We start from the raw sequence: 13,125 nt of genomic DNA on the forward strand, positions 1-13,125 counted from the left end.
ATGAGCTGTCCAAATCAGCTTCCCACGCGAGAGCATAGGGGGGTTTGTTGTCCTTCCCCATGAGAGCCGCGTAAATCAGGGAAATGCCCCCCCTCTGGTCCGTGACCTGCGCACACCATTGCTCATATTGCGTTATAAAAGGAGGAAGAGGTTTTGAAGTCCAAATGGAATTCAAAAAGTGTGAAATTTGTGTGAATCTGAACATTTCCGAATCAGGCATATCTAGTTTCTTTTTGCAATGTGATAAAGAAAGAGGGCCGGAAGGGGAAAAGAAGTGTCCGATTCTGTATAACCCCTTATCCGTCCACCATTTAAAAGCTTCTATATTTTCCCCCGGAGGAAAATCCCCGTTATGAAAAATGTGAGTCAGAGGTTTCAGTGGAGAGATCAAAGAGCCCCGTTTGAATAGGTTGGAACAAAGCGCCAATGAATGCGAGAGAGTGGGAGCTAGAATCGCTGGTCTGCGTTTGGGACAACATCCCATCAGGAAATCTATTGTGTGGTGGGGAATAGATTGCCTTTCCATCAACAACCAGTCCGGTTTTACAGAAACCGAGAAAGCCATTGATATCTGGGCCAGTTGTGCCGCTTGATAATAACCCCATAAATTGGGAAGGCCCAACCCTCCTTGAGATTTCAATCGGTAGAGTGTGGCTGAGGAGCACCTATAGCCTTTCTTCCCCCAGACAAACCTCACTATATCCGTTTGTATTTTGTCAAGGAATGTTTTGGGGACTGGAATTGGGAGCGAGCGGAACAAGTACAATAGACGTGGTAGAAGTGTCATTTTCACCGCATTAATCCTACCCATCCAGGAGATGCCACAACCAGACCAACGTACTAAATCCTCTCTGCATTTTTGCGCCATGTAGGGATAATTAGCTTTGAATAGAGTGTGTATATCAGAAGTGAGTTTTATTCCCAAGTATGGAAGCTGGGATTGTGCCCAGGAGAAGGTAAAATTATTCAAAAGTTGTGCTAGCACATCGGTAGGTAGCGTAACATTCAGGGCTAAAGATTTCTCCATATTGACCCGGAGTCCCGAGATCTTACTAAAATCTAATAAAGTCCGATTAATGATGGGCATAGAGGTCAGGGGCGATGTAACAAAAAGAAGAAGGTCATCCGCATAGAGGGCGCATTTATGTTCGCCAGACCCGCACCTGACCCCCCTAATGTCGGGGTTAGAACGTAAGGCAATGGCTAAAGTTTCTATGGCTATGGCAAAAAGAAGTGGAGATAATGGGCACCCCTGTCTTGTCCCCCTACCAATACCAAACTTGTTAGAATATCTGCCCAACAGACGCACCTGAGCCGAAGGATTAGAATAAAGAGCCGATATGAGGTTAAGAAAGTATTTACCGCACCCCCACCTCTCCAGAATATCCGTAAGGTACCGCCAATCAATAGAGTCAAAGGCCTTATGAAGGTCAATGGACAGCAGGAACCCCTGTTGCGGGGATCCCCCGTCCCATTGTGCCTTTAGGAGTGAAATAACATCTACTGCGCGTCTAATCTGGTCTGGTCCTTGTCTCCCAGGGATGAACCCCACCTGATCTTTGTGGATATACCGGGAGATAAAGCTTGAGAGCCTGTTCGCCAGTATTTTCGTCATTATCTTAATATCATTATTGATAAGCGATATAGGCCTAAAATTGCCTACCACGCTGGCATCTTTACCAGATTTTGGAATCACCGATATAAATGCCGAGTTCATGTCCAAAGGCATGGCAGTACCATCCCTGAGAGAGTTAAACATTTTCACCAGATAAGGAGCCAGAGAAGGGCCAAACTTCTTATAATAACCGTTGGAGAATCCGTACGGACCCGGGGCAGAACCCACCGAAAGCATTTTAATAGTGTCAAGTACTTCTGCCTGAGTGAACGGATCCTCCATAAGGTCCCTGTGATCCTCCGAGAGCTTGGGCAGTGGGAGATCACTCAGGAGCCTCTCCCGAGCACCCTTGGAGGGACTAGTCCCCTGCTTGTATAAGTCCGAGTAGAACTGCAAAAAGGTGTCCATGACTTTAACAGGATTCTGAGAGAGGTCCCCTGAGTGAATCCTGATCTTAGGGAAGGACTGAGATCGTGGCTTGGGAGTCAGTTTTACTGCTAGGCGTGAGCCCACCCTGTCTTTTTGTGCATAAAATTTAGCCCCCGTCCAAGAAAGATGTTGAGCAGCCGCTGTAGTTAAGGACATATTCAGTCGGGCCTTGACCTCGTCTAGTTTGGCTAATGAATCTGCCGTAGGACGCTGTTTGTGTGTTTTAGCTAGGGAACGGAACTCCTCCGTGAGTTTGAGGGTGTCAGCCCGATGTTGCGCTTTGAGATTAGAGGATAACTGGATCAATTTGCCTCTCATTACAGTTTTATGTGCAGCCCACAAAGTAACTGGCGTCACCTCCCCGGTATCATTCAGCTCAAAGTATTCCCGAATAGCAGCCTCCAACACTGCGCTATGTGCAGGGTCACTCAAAATGGATTCCTGGAGACGCCAACATGGGCGGCTCCCGGAGCCCACAGGTCTCCTGGACACTACCACCACCATGGAGTGGTCCGATAAGGACGAGTCCAAAATCCTGGCAGTAACCAGCAGAGGAACCGTCTGGGATTTCGTAAATATGTGATCTATTCTGGCATAGGTGTGATGCGGTGCCGAAAAATGCGTATAGTCCTTCGCCCGAGGGTTCATCTCCCGCCAAGAGTCAATCAGACCATCCGCGTGGAGCATGCGAGCTATGCTAATGCTCTGTTTTGACGGACGCTTGGGTTTTGACCCCCCAGATCCCGATTTATCCAGAGAAAAGTCAAATGCTACATTTGAGTCACCTCCAATAAATACCGTGCCCTGAAGATGGATCTGAAGCTTCCTCAGCATGGATGCAAAAAAGGAGCTTTGGCCCTTATTGGGTGCATAGTAGGAAACAAATGTGTAGCATTCTCCATCTATGTATCCCGAAACCAGAATATATCGCCCCTGTGGGTCCTGAACAATCTCAGGTTGAGAGAGGTTTATATGTTTGGAGAAACACACTGCCACACCTCTAGTCTTGTTTTCCGCGGATGCCAAAAAGAACTGAGGATAGTGCTGATGTAAAAATGTGGGTTTGAAAGAGGAAGGGAAGTGTGTCTCCTGTAGTAATAAAATGTCTGCATGTATGGATCGGTAATGTTCTAGAATCTTCCTGCGTTTTAGTGGAGAGTTAAGGCCCTGAGTGTTATGCGAAACTAGTTTAAGAGTGGGCACTTTAGCAGGTGTGTCAGCCATGGACCAGAGGGGGGGAACCCACGCAACTGAAAAATAACTCACCGCTCACATGAGGAGAGCCACGCTGTGTGCGAAGCAAGAACCACCAATAGATCCTATAAATGTCCAGGAGTGCAGACCGGATGTCGTATGTGAAGTTGTCTTGTCTGCAATAAACATGAGGAGAAAGGAGAAAGAAAGAGATGAAAAAGAAAAAGAATAAACCATCATAGAGAGAGAGAACATCAGCATGAGGAGAACCATGTTGTAACATCTTTGCGTTGACAGAAAAATACATACAGGGGACCCCCGTCCCCTTTCTCCCCCCTGAGCGATCGGAACCCCTCCAACCAACTCTCCTTCGTAAATGAACGGGGCAACCCCAGATAAGGTTACCCCGAAAATGGCCCAGAAGCGTAAACATTACCTCTGAGCCAGGGGGAGCGCACTAAATCCACCACCGCCCCGCCACCTTAAATATATAAACTGTGGAGCTGTCACCAGCTCCTATCGAGAATTTAAACCGAGCGCCCCTCAAGAATTCTGACCATGGAGTAACACTCCTGTACCTATGGCAAAGATAATGGCCCAATTCTCTATTCAGACCCACCTTCCCCCACCCCCCCTCCCCCCAAATAGAGACGGTGGAGAAATGGCCATACCCTTATCATACCAGTATCTAATGGCCGTAAAGGACTCTTCAAAACAAGGATTGTGAAAATGAGCATATCCCTGAAAACATTCCCTGCTACCATATACAGTAAACCTAGTAACTTTCCCGATAATGCATATACTTTACAGGCCCGTCTGATATGAGAAGAGTTCGTTGTACCGGTCATTCGAGTCCATAATAGCAAGGCCTGAGACCTCGACCTGAAACTAAAAGAAGTTAACCTGGACCAAAGTTATTATGCAAAAAAAAAAAAAAAAAAAAATTTTAACAAGAGTTATAAAAATACCAAAAATGTAAAAAATGCAAAAAGTGCCAAAGCCCTCCTCTATACAGATACATGGCGAAAGGAGAGCAGAACATCAGACAACTTAGGGAGGGGAAGAAGTCCCCCAAAAAGAACATTTCAGAACATGGGAAGACTTCCCAACCATAACCCTCTAGGTAGAGGAGGGGGCCAAGAGAGTCCCGTAAGACCCCCGAGTCCCGTGGCCCGGGCCTCAACCATGGGAACCCCGAAAAAGTGTGAGTTCAGCCCCCATATGGGGAAACTAAAATAGTCTCAAGGTGGTAGATTTTCTTTGGATCGTTTGGAGCTTTGCGTCAGCCAGATCTGTTGCAGCGGGCTCTCTGGGGGAGGCCTCTTGGTTGAAGCTGGGGTACCCCTGTTGGAAGTTTCCATTGCGGGTTCCAGTTGTATCAGACCTAGTCGAGTCAAAAGTTTTTCGCCTTCCTGGAACGAGGAGAATCCAAAGCTTTTGTTCTTGTAAGAAAAGTTCAGCCTCAAAGGGAACGACCATCTGTATGCGATTTCTTTGTCCAACAAAACTTGTAGCAAAGGTTTAAACGACCTTCTCCTCTGTATAGTGTATGGGGAGAGGTCAGCGAATAGCTGGATCTTGTGACCCTGGAACGAGAGATTTTCTGCATATCTGGATTTTCGCATGACCTCCTCCTTCACCGAGTAATAGTGCGGCTTGACTATAATGTCCCTGGGTAAACCGTCAGAGCGGGGGGCCTGGAGAGCCCTATGTGCTCTATCCAGTTCTAGATGGCGATCCGGGATGTCAGGGATCAAATTCTTAATGAGAGATCTCACCACCTTGTGAACCTCTTTTTCAGATTCTGGTATCCCCCGTACCCTAAAAATCTTCTTGACCTGTTTTCGAGGTCATCGATTTTTGCAAACGCAGTCTCTAGTTGGTCCTGAACCTCCTCCAATCTAGCCGAATTTTGATTGATCCGTAATACAGCCTGGTCAGTTTTCCGTTCCACAGTGTCCAGTCTCAGACCTATTTGCTGCAGATCTGCATGTATGGAGGTAGTGATCTGATTAGCCTGAATAGCAAGGCTTTTGGAAAGCATATGTGAGAAAGCTGTCATCATGGAAGGAAAGTCTGTGGGGGGAGGGAAATCTTCCTGTGCCTCACTGACTGCCAGCAGCATGCCTGTATGGGGATCCCTCATAGGTGTAGTGGGATATCCTGCACTCAATCCCCCTAGCAATGACTCAGTGGAAGAGGGAGAGTGAACTGAAGGTAGAGGGGCACAGTCTGTACCTTGAAAAGGCATCCGGTCCTGGTCCTGGTCCGCTATGGAATCCTCCTGAGGAGCTGTGACTGGGAGGCCTCGTGTAGCCGCCGCCATCTTGGCGTAACTGACAGGGCCGGTTTCGGCCTTCATACGGCCTGACAAGTCCTTTCTGGCGCTCGGGGACGCCATCCGCGGGTTCCCTGAGTGTTCCCCCACCAGGATCTGCCGTCCGGTATGGCGTGGGGGCGCTCGGAAGGCTCCGGTGGACAAAGCAGGGCGGCGGTGGAGCGGAGCTCTAGATGCCGGCGGCCATCTTAGGAGACCCCGCGCATGCGCTCTCTTATCAATGAATTTTAAGTGTATTCTTCTTCAGCCGTCCATTGGTTGTTGGAACTTGGATCCAATAGACGTTCTCTAGCCTTGGTCACTGTAGACCGGGCAGCTACTGAGCCAATACATATGTTGGACTTTCGCTTATTCCTGCCTGGATGTGCTTGTCCATGGAATCTGTTGATAACATTTAATTACATAATGGATTTACCAGGAAGGAACGTGACCATTTCTCAATCTGACAGGACAATTGCTTGACAGAGTTTTGGAAAGACAGACAATTTAACAGAAGGAACCGCGGAGAGATTGAGCACATCGCTAAATTGTCTACATCAGCTTCCTGTAAAGAGCCAGTTCTTAGAATTAACTCTTTGACAGTTCGTCCAGGTACAAATATTTAAATTTTGATGCTGGAGGTCACACGGCTGCGGGTTCTTATTATTATTACTATGTAATGTAAATGATATAAATGTTCCAAAAGGAAGACGTAGACACCGTGGGGTTGATTTACTAAAGGGAAATAGTCTGTTCACGTTGCAAGAGAGGTTGGGCTTTGCAAGCAATGTGATATCATGTCACTCTGAAAAAAAAAAAAAAGCAGCATTTATGTCTGCACATGATTGGATGATGAAAGTCAGAAGAGCTGCACCTCATTCGCTAAGCTCTGGGGAATAGTCCCTTGGAAACAGCCTATTTGTCTTTAGTAAATCAACACCTTTATGTATCTAGAATATGGGGGAAGTTGGGAACACAGGTGTAAAGCTAAAGATGAGGGGAATGATTTTAGTAAAATTAATTTTGAAGTGAATTTACTAATTCAACCAAACTTTGAATTTCTTTTGTGAACTGCTTAGGGTAAATAATAATAAAAAATAAAACAAATCAACTTTTTTTAATTTAGTGTGGTATTTTAGAAGATATGTATCCAGAATAGTTCAACTTTTTTTTTCAATTGTTTTATTTATCATATTTCCATTTTTCCCCCCCTATTTTTGGTGCATATATATATATATATATATATATATATATATATATATATATATAGCTCCCCCCTCTCCCTCTTTTTTTTTTATTTTTTAATTTGGCTGTGAAAAAAAATAACAGTTGAAAGAAGCTTCCAGCGCCATTTAGGCCTCATGTACATTGCTGCTGCTAAATAGATGTTTAGGCGTAATTGGGCATTTTTTTCAACTGTTCCTGACCTCTCCTCTATGTTATCTTATCAGTACATGTACACAGGGCCGTTTATAGTCATTTCTAGGCAGTTGAATTTAGAGGCCTTTTTTTGGAAAGCAAAAAAATTAGTTCAGACGCTGAGTTTAGAGGCATTTAAAGCGTCAAACGCTTCAAAACGCAGCTAAACGCGGTAACTAGCGCTTAGCCACATTTTGCAGGCCTTTTTTTTTCATTTTTGGCTATTTTGAAAATATTTTTTTTTTTTTTTCAAATGCTTCTAAACGCAATTGCGGCAAAACGTGGCAAAATAAACGTGGGTTACTATCTGTCAAGTTAAATCGTTCAGGAGAGGTTGTGTCCCGTGTACATTAAGCCTACAAGCTCACTGGATCCTTAAAAACCACTTTGATTTTGCTAACCCCATTGATTACATTGATTGCTCTGAAAATGGTCGAAATCTGTAATCTTCCTATTTTTGCTAGAATTTCAAGGAAATAAAAAAAGCCAAAATCCAAGCGCGATATAAACAATAGATTAACGTCATCCTCACTGAGCATAGTCATATATGCGGTGTGGCAGTGTGGGACCCCACCAGGGTGATGTTGACGCAGGATTCCTAACCAGGCAGGTGGAGGTAAACGTCAGTTATGGGAATTTACTCCCACTTTAACCACTTCCGGACCGCCGCACGCCGATATACGTCCTGTTTGAAGAGGAATATCATTGTCATGGCAGCAGCTAGCTGCCATAACTCCGGTATCCTCTTTTTCATCTGGCGGTCCGGTTTCCGATAATAGTGGTCTCTGCGATGGATTTGCCACAAGATCACTTTTATCGGTGGTGGGAGAGGGGCACCCCTGCCGCTTACCTGAGCCGCCGGCAGCGGTGGAGGCAATCAGATGTTCTTCCATGCTGGGTATGGAGGTGAGTGAGGGGAAGATGGCCCCACCCATCTTCATACCATTGCAGGGAGAAAGCGACATTAAAAAATTCACTTCTACCCATAGCTCTTAACCAGTTGCCGACCAGCGCACGCCGATGTACGTCGGCAGAATGGCACGGGCAGGCAAATGGGCGTACCTGTACGTCCCTTTAAATTTGCCGCCCTGCCATCGGGAGCGCGCTGGCGGCAGCGCGCCCCCGCGCTGGTCGGGACCCCCGTGAGTCCGGTCGCGGGACCCGTGGACTCGATCGCCGCGGGCATACCCGCAATCGTCTCACGGAGCGGCCGAATGAAGAAATGCCGTTGTAAACAGCATTTCTCCATTCTGCCTAGCAACTAGTGACGCTGATCTCTGCTCCATGTGATTGGAGCAGAGATCAGTATTCACTAAATTAAAGCCCAACCCCCAACAGTTAGTAACACACCCCTAGGAACACTTAACCCCTACACTGCCACCCACTGGTTAACCCCTTCACTGCCAGTGTCATTTACACAGGAATCACTGCATTTATATAGCAGTGATTGTGGTATAAATGACAATGGTCCCAAAAATGTGTCAAAAATGTCTGATGTGTCCGAGCATAATGTCGCAGTCACAATAAAAATCGCTGATCACCGCCATTACTATTAAAAAAAAATAATAATAAAAATGCCATAAAACTATCCCTTATTTTGTAAACGCTATAACTTTTGCGCAAACCAATCAATAATCGCTTATTGCGATTTTTTTTTACCAAAAATATGTAGAAGAATACGTATCGGCCTAAACTGAGGGAAAAAATGTTTTTTTATATATTTTTAAGGGATATTTATTATAACAAAAAGTAAAAAATAATGCGTTTTTTTCAAAATTGTAGCTCTATTTTTGTTTATAGTGCAAAAAATAAAAACCGCAGAGGTGATCAAATACCACCAAAAGAAAGCTCTATTTGTGGGAAAAAAAGGACTTCAATTTTGTTTGGGAGCCACGTCGCACGACCGCGCAATTGTCAGTTAAAGCGACGCAGTGCTGAATCGCAAAAAGTGGTCTGGTCTTTGGCCAGCAAAATTGTCCGGTCTGTAAGTGGTTAAAAGGACATTTTTTATTATAATTTTTTTTTTTTTATTGCATTTTAGTGTAAATATGGGATGTGAGGTCTTTGACCCCGGATCTCATATTTAAGAGGACCTGTCATGCTTTTTTTTCTATTACAAGGGATGTTTACATTCCTTGTAATAGGAATAAAAGTGACACATTTATTTATTTATTTTTTAAAGAACAGTGTAAAAAAATAAATAAAAGGTAAAATAAATAATAAAGAACATTTTTTTTTAAACGTGCCCCATCCCACCGAGCTTACATGCAGAAGCGAACGCATACGTGAGTAGTGCCTGCATATGAAAACGGTGTTCAAACCACACATGTGAGGTATCGCCGCGATCGGTAGGGTGAGAGAAATACTTCTAGCCCTAGAATTCCTCTGTAACTCAAAACATGAAACCTGTAGAATTTTTTAAATGTTGCCTGTGGAGATTTTTAAGGGTAAAAGTTTGTTGGCATTCCACGAGTGGGGGGTAATTTTGAAACATGATATGTTGGGTATCAATTTACTTGGAGTAACATTATCTTTCACAATATAAAAAAAATGGGCTAACTTTACTGTTGTCTTAATTTTAATTCTAAAAAGTGTATTGTTTCCAAAAAAAAAGTGCGCTTGTAAGACCGCTGCGCAAATACGGTGTGACAGAAAGTATTCCAACAACCACCATTTTATTGCCTAGGGCAGTGATGGCGAACCTTGACACCCCAGATGTTTTGGAACTACATTTCCCATGATGCTCCACTGCACTGCAGAGTGCCAGAGCATCATGGGAAATGTAGTTCCAAAACATCTGGGGTGCCAAGGTTCGCCATCACTGCCCTAGGGTGTTCGAAAAAAAAAAAATTATAATGTTTGGGGGTTCTTATTTTCTAGCAAAAAACACATGTTTTTAACTGGTAAACAACAAATCTCAAAAAGAGGCTCAGTCCTTAAAGCGGTAGTAAACCCGCTAATATTTTTTTTGTTTTTTTACCATCTGCAAAGCAAAAGGCATAATGAGCTAGTATGCACTGCATACTAGCTCATTATGAAATACTTACCTTAGAACGAGGCCCTGACATCTGGGCCGATCCACGCCGAGGGAGCTGACATGCTCCCTCAGCGTTTCTTATGGGTATCGCGGCTCCGGCGCTGTGAGTGGTCGGAGCCGCGATATCGTCACTCCCGCGCATGCGCGCAGGAGATTTCATCCCGGCCGGTTGGCCACTGCCGGATTTTCAGCCGAGAATCCCCTTGTGCGCATGCGCCGCTGCAGTCAGCGGCGCATACCGAGGGGAATTTTTTTTTACCTACAGGTAAGCCTTATTATAGGCTTTCCTGTAGGTAAAAGTAAAAAAAAAAAAAGAGTATACAACCACTTTAAGTGGTTAACGATGATGTCACAACACAGCAATTAACGTGATGTCATTTCAACAGCACTGCTTGTATGGGAGAAAATACGCAGTTACATAAATCTAACACGGTGTGTGTATGAGAACCACAGTTACTGGCCTTTCCATTTCATTGGCCATAAAATAAAAATCACAGAAAATAAACTGTGCTTTTCCTCTAAAGGAAAAAAAAAAAAAAAAGAACAGAGAAAGCAAAAAAAGGAAATAAAATCCCTAAAAGAAGCCTAAGATTACATCAAAGGACGCGTTAACATTTGTTTTTATTCCACATACACTGCAGATAAGAAACCTTCTGCTTTTTTTCATGTTGCAGAAGTAACATTTGGATATGATGTACTGAGAAATCTACAGTTTATGTTTCCCAAATCCCTGCACAAATAAAAATAAAACAACCTTCCCCGACACACACATTGAAAAATCAATTATACGTTTTTAGAAAGTTATGGCGCTACTATATTGATAACGGTGTCAAATCCAATTTGTTATTATCACAAAGCTAAAAATTTTAAAAGCATCAAAATAAATAATGCTAATTCAACATAAAAGAGAAAGATAGATAGATAGAAGCCATTATCAAGTGCTGTTTGAACTAAAATGTTATACTGAAGTCTACACTGAATTGACGGCTATGTCAAAGCATTAGGTGTCCACACAGACTTACTCTTAAACTGACAATAATATGCAACACTAAATAAGAAAATATACAGAAATTCTCCTGTTAGCCCTTGTACACACGGTCGGAGAATCCGTCGGAATGTGTCCTATCGGACCGTGTCGTCGGATAATCCGACTGTGTGTGGTATGCATCGGACTGATTCCGTCCGAATCTCCGTCCGACCCAATTTTCCAACATGTTGGAAATATTTCCCGACCAACTGGGCCAGACGGACCTAATCCGATCATGTGTAGAGCATTTTCATCGGACCAAGTGCCACGCATGCTCAGATCAAATTCCTACATCAAAGCTATTGGCTACTAGCCTGAATGTAGTCCCATCGTAACGAAATTACGTCATCACGTTCTGAAAGATCAGATTTTTCGCCAACTTGGCCCGACCGTGTGTATGCAACAGTTTCGGACACAATCCGTCGGACAAAATCCGACGGGCAAAATCCGACAGATTTGGTTGGCAAAATCTCCGACCGTGTGTACGTGGGCTCAGGATAAAAAGAACGCTCTCATATGCACCAACAATTTTTGTATGACAATAAAAAAAAAAACTTAATTCAAATAAATAAAGTGCTCTTTGCGTAAATCAGTCCAAATACTTTAAAAAGTATTCATACCCCTTGAAATTTTCCACATTTTGTTATGTTACAACCAAAAAACTTAAATGTATTGTTTTGGGCATTTATGTGATAGACCAACACAAAGTGGCACATAATTGTGAAGTGGAAGGAAAATAATAAATGGTTTTCAAATGTTTTTACAAATAAATATGTGAAAAGTGTGGCGTGCTTTTTTTATTCAGCCTGCAATTACAGCTGCAAGTCTTTTTGGGGATGTCTCTACCAGCTTTGCACATCTAGAAAGTGAAATTTTTAGCCAATTCTTCATTGCAAAATAGCTCAAGCTTTGTCAGATTGGATGGACAGCATCCCTGAACAGCAATTTTCAAGTCTTGCCACAGATTCTCAATTGGATTTAGGTCTGGACTTTGACTGGGCCATTCTAACACGTGAATATGCTTTGATCTAAACCATTCCATTGTTGCTCTGACTGTATGTTTAGGGTTGTTGTCCTACTGGAAGGTGAACCTCCACCCAAGTCTCAAGTGTTTTGCAGACTCTAATGCCGCGTACACATGACTGGACTTTTCGACAACAAAGGTCCGACGGAACGAATCTGTCAGACAATTCGATTGTGTGTGGGGTCCATCGGACCTTTGCTGTCCAGAAATCTGATGGATTTTAGAAATAGAACATGTTTCTAATTTTTCGGACGCAACTCCGCCGGACCCAGTTCCTATCGAGAAATCCGTTCATGTGTATGCTAGTCCGACGGACAAAAAAACAACGCTAGGGCAGCTATTGGCTACTGGTTATGAACTTCCTTATTCTAGTCCGGTCGTACGTCATCACATTTGAATCCGTCGGACTTTGGTGTGATTGTGTGTGGCCAAGTCCGTTCATTCAGAAAGTCAGTCGGAACTCAGACGAAAGTCCGTCGGGAAGACCATAAGACCTAGTCCATCGAATAATTCGGTCGTTTGTACGCGGCATAACAGTTTTTCTTCTAAGATTGCACTGTATTTGGTGCCATCCATCTTCCCATCAACTCTGACCAGTTTCAGACCAGACCAGGCCAGCTTCCCTGTCCCTGCTGAAGAAAATCATCCCCACAACATGATGCTGTCACCACCATGTTTCACAGTGTGGATGTTGTGTTCAGGGTGATGTGCAGTGTTAGCTTTCTGCCACACATAGTGTTTTGCTTTTAGGCCAAAAGGTACAATTTTGGTCTCATCTGACCAGAGCACCTTCTTCCACATTTTTGCTGTGTCCGCCACATGGCTTCTCGCAAACTGCAAATGGGACTTCTTATGGCTTTCTTTCAACAATGGGTTTCTTCTTGCCACTCATCCATAAAGACCAGATTTGTGGAGAGCAGTTTGTCGGATAATCCGACTGTGTGTGGTATGCATCGGACTGTTTCCGTCGGAATATCCGACGGACCCAATTTTCCAACTTGTTGGAAATATTTTCCGACAAACTGGTTCGATCGGACATACTCCGGTCATGTGTAGAGAATTT

The sequence above is a fragment of the Lithobates pipiens genome, unplaced genomic scaffold (genome assembly GCF_037356315.1).
Source record: "Lithobates pipiens isolate NorthernLeopardFrog02 unplaced genomic scaffold, aLitPip1_a1.2 Scaffold_10, whole genome shotgun sequence".
Taxonomy (NCBI): Eukaryota; Metazoa; Chordata; class Amphibia; order Anura; family Ranidae; genus Lithobates; species Lithobates pipiens.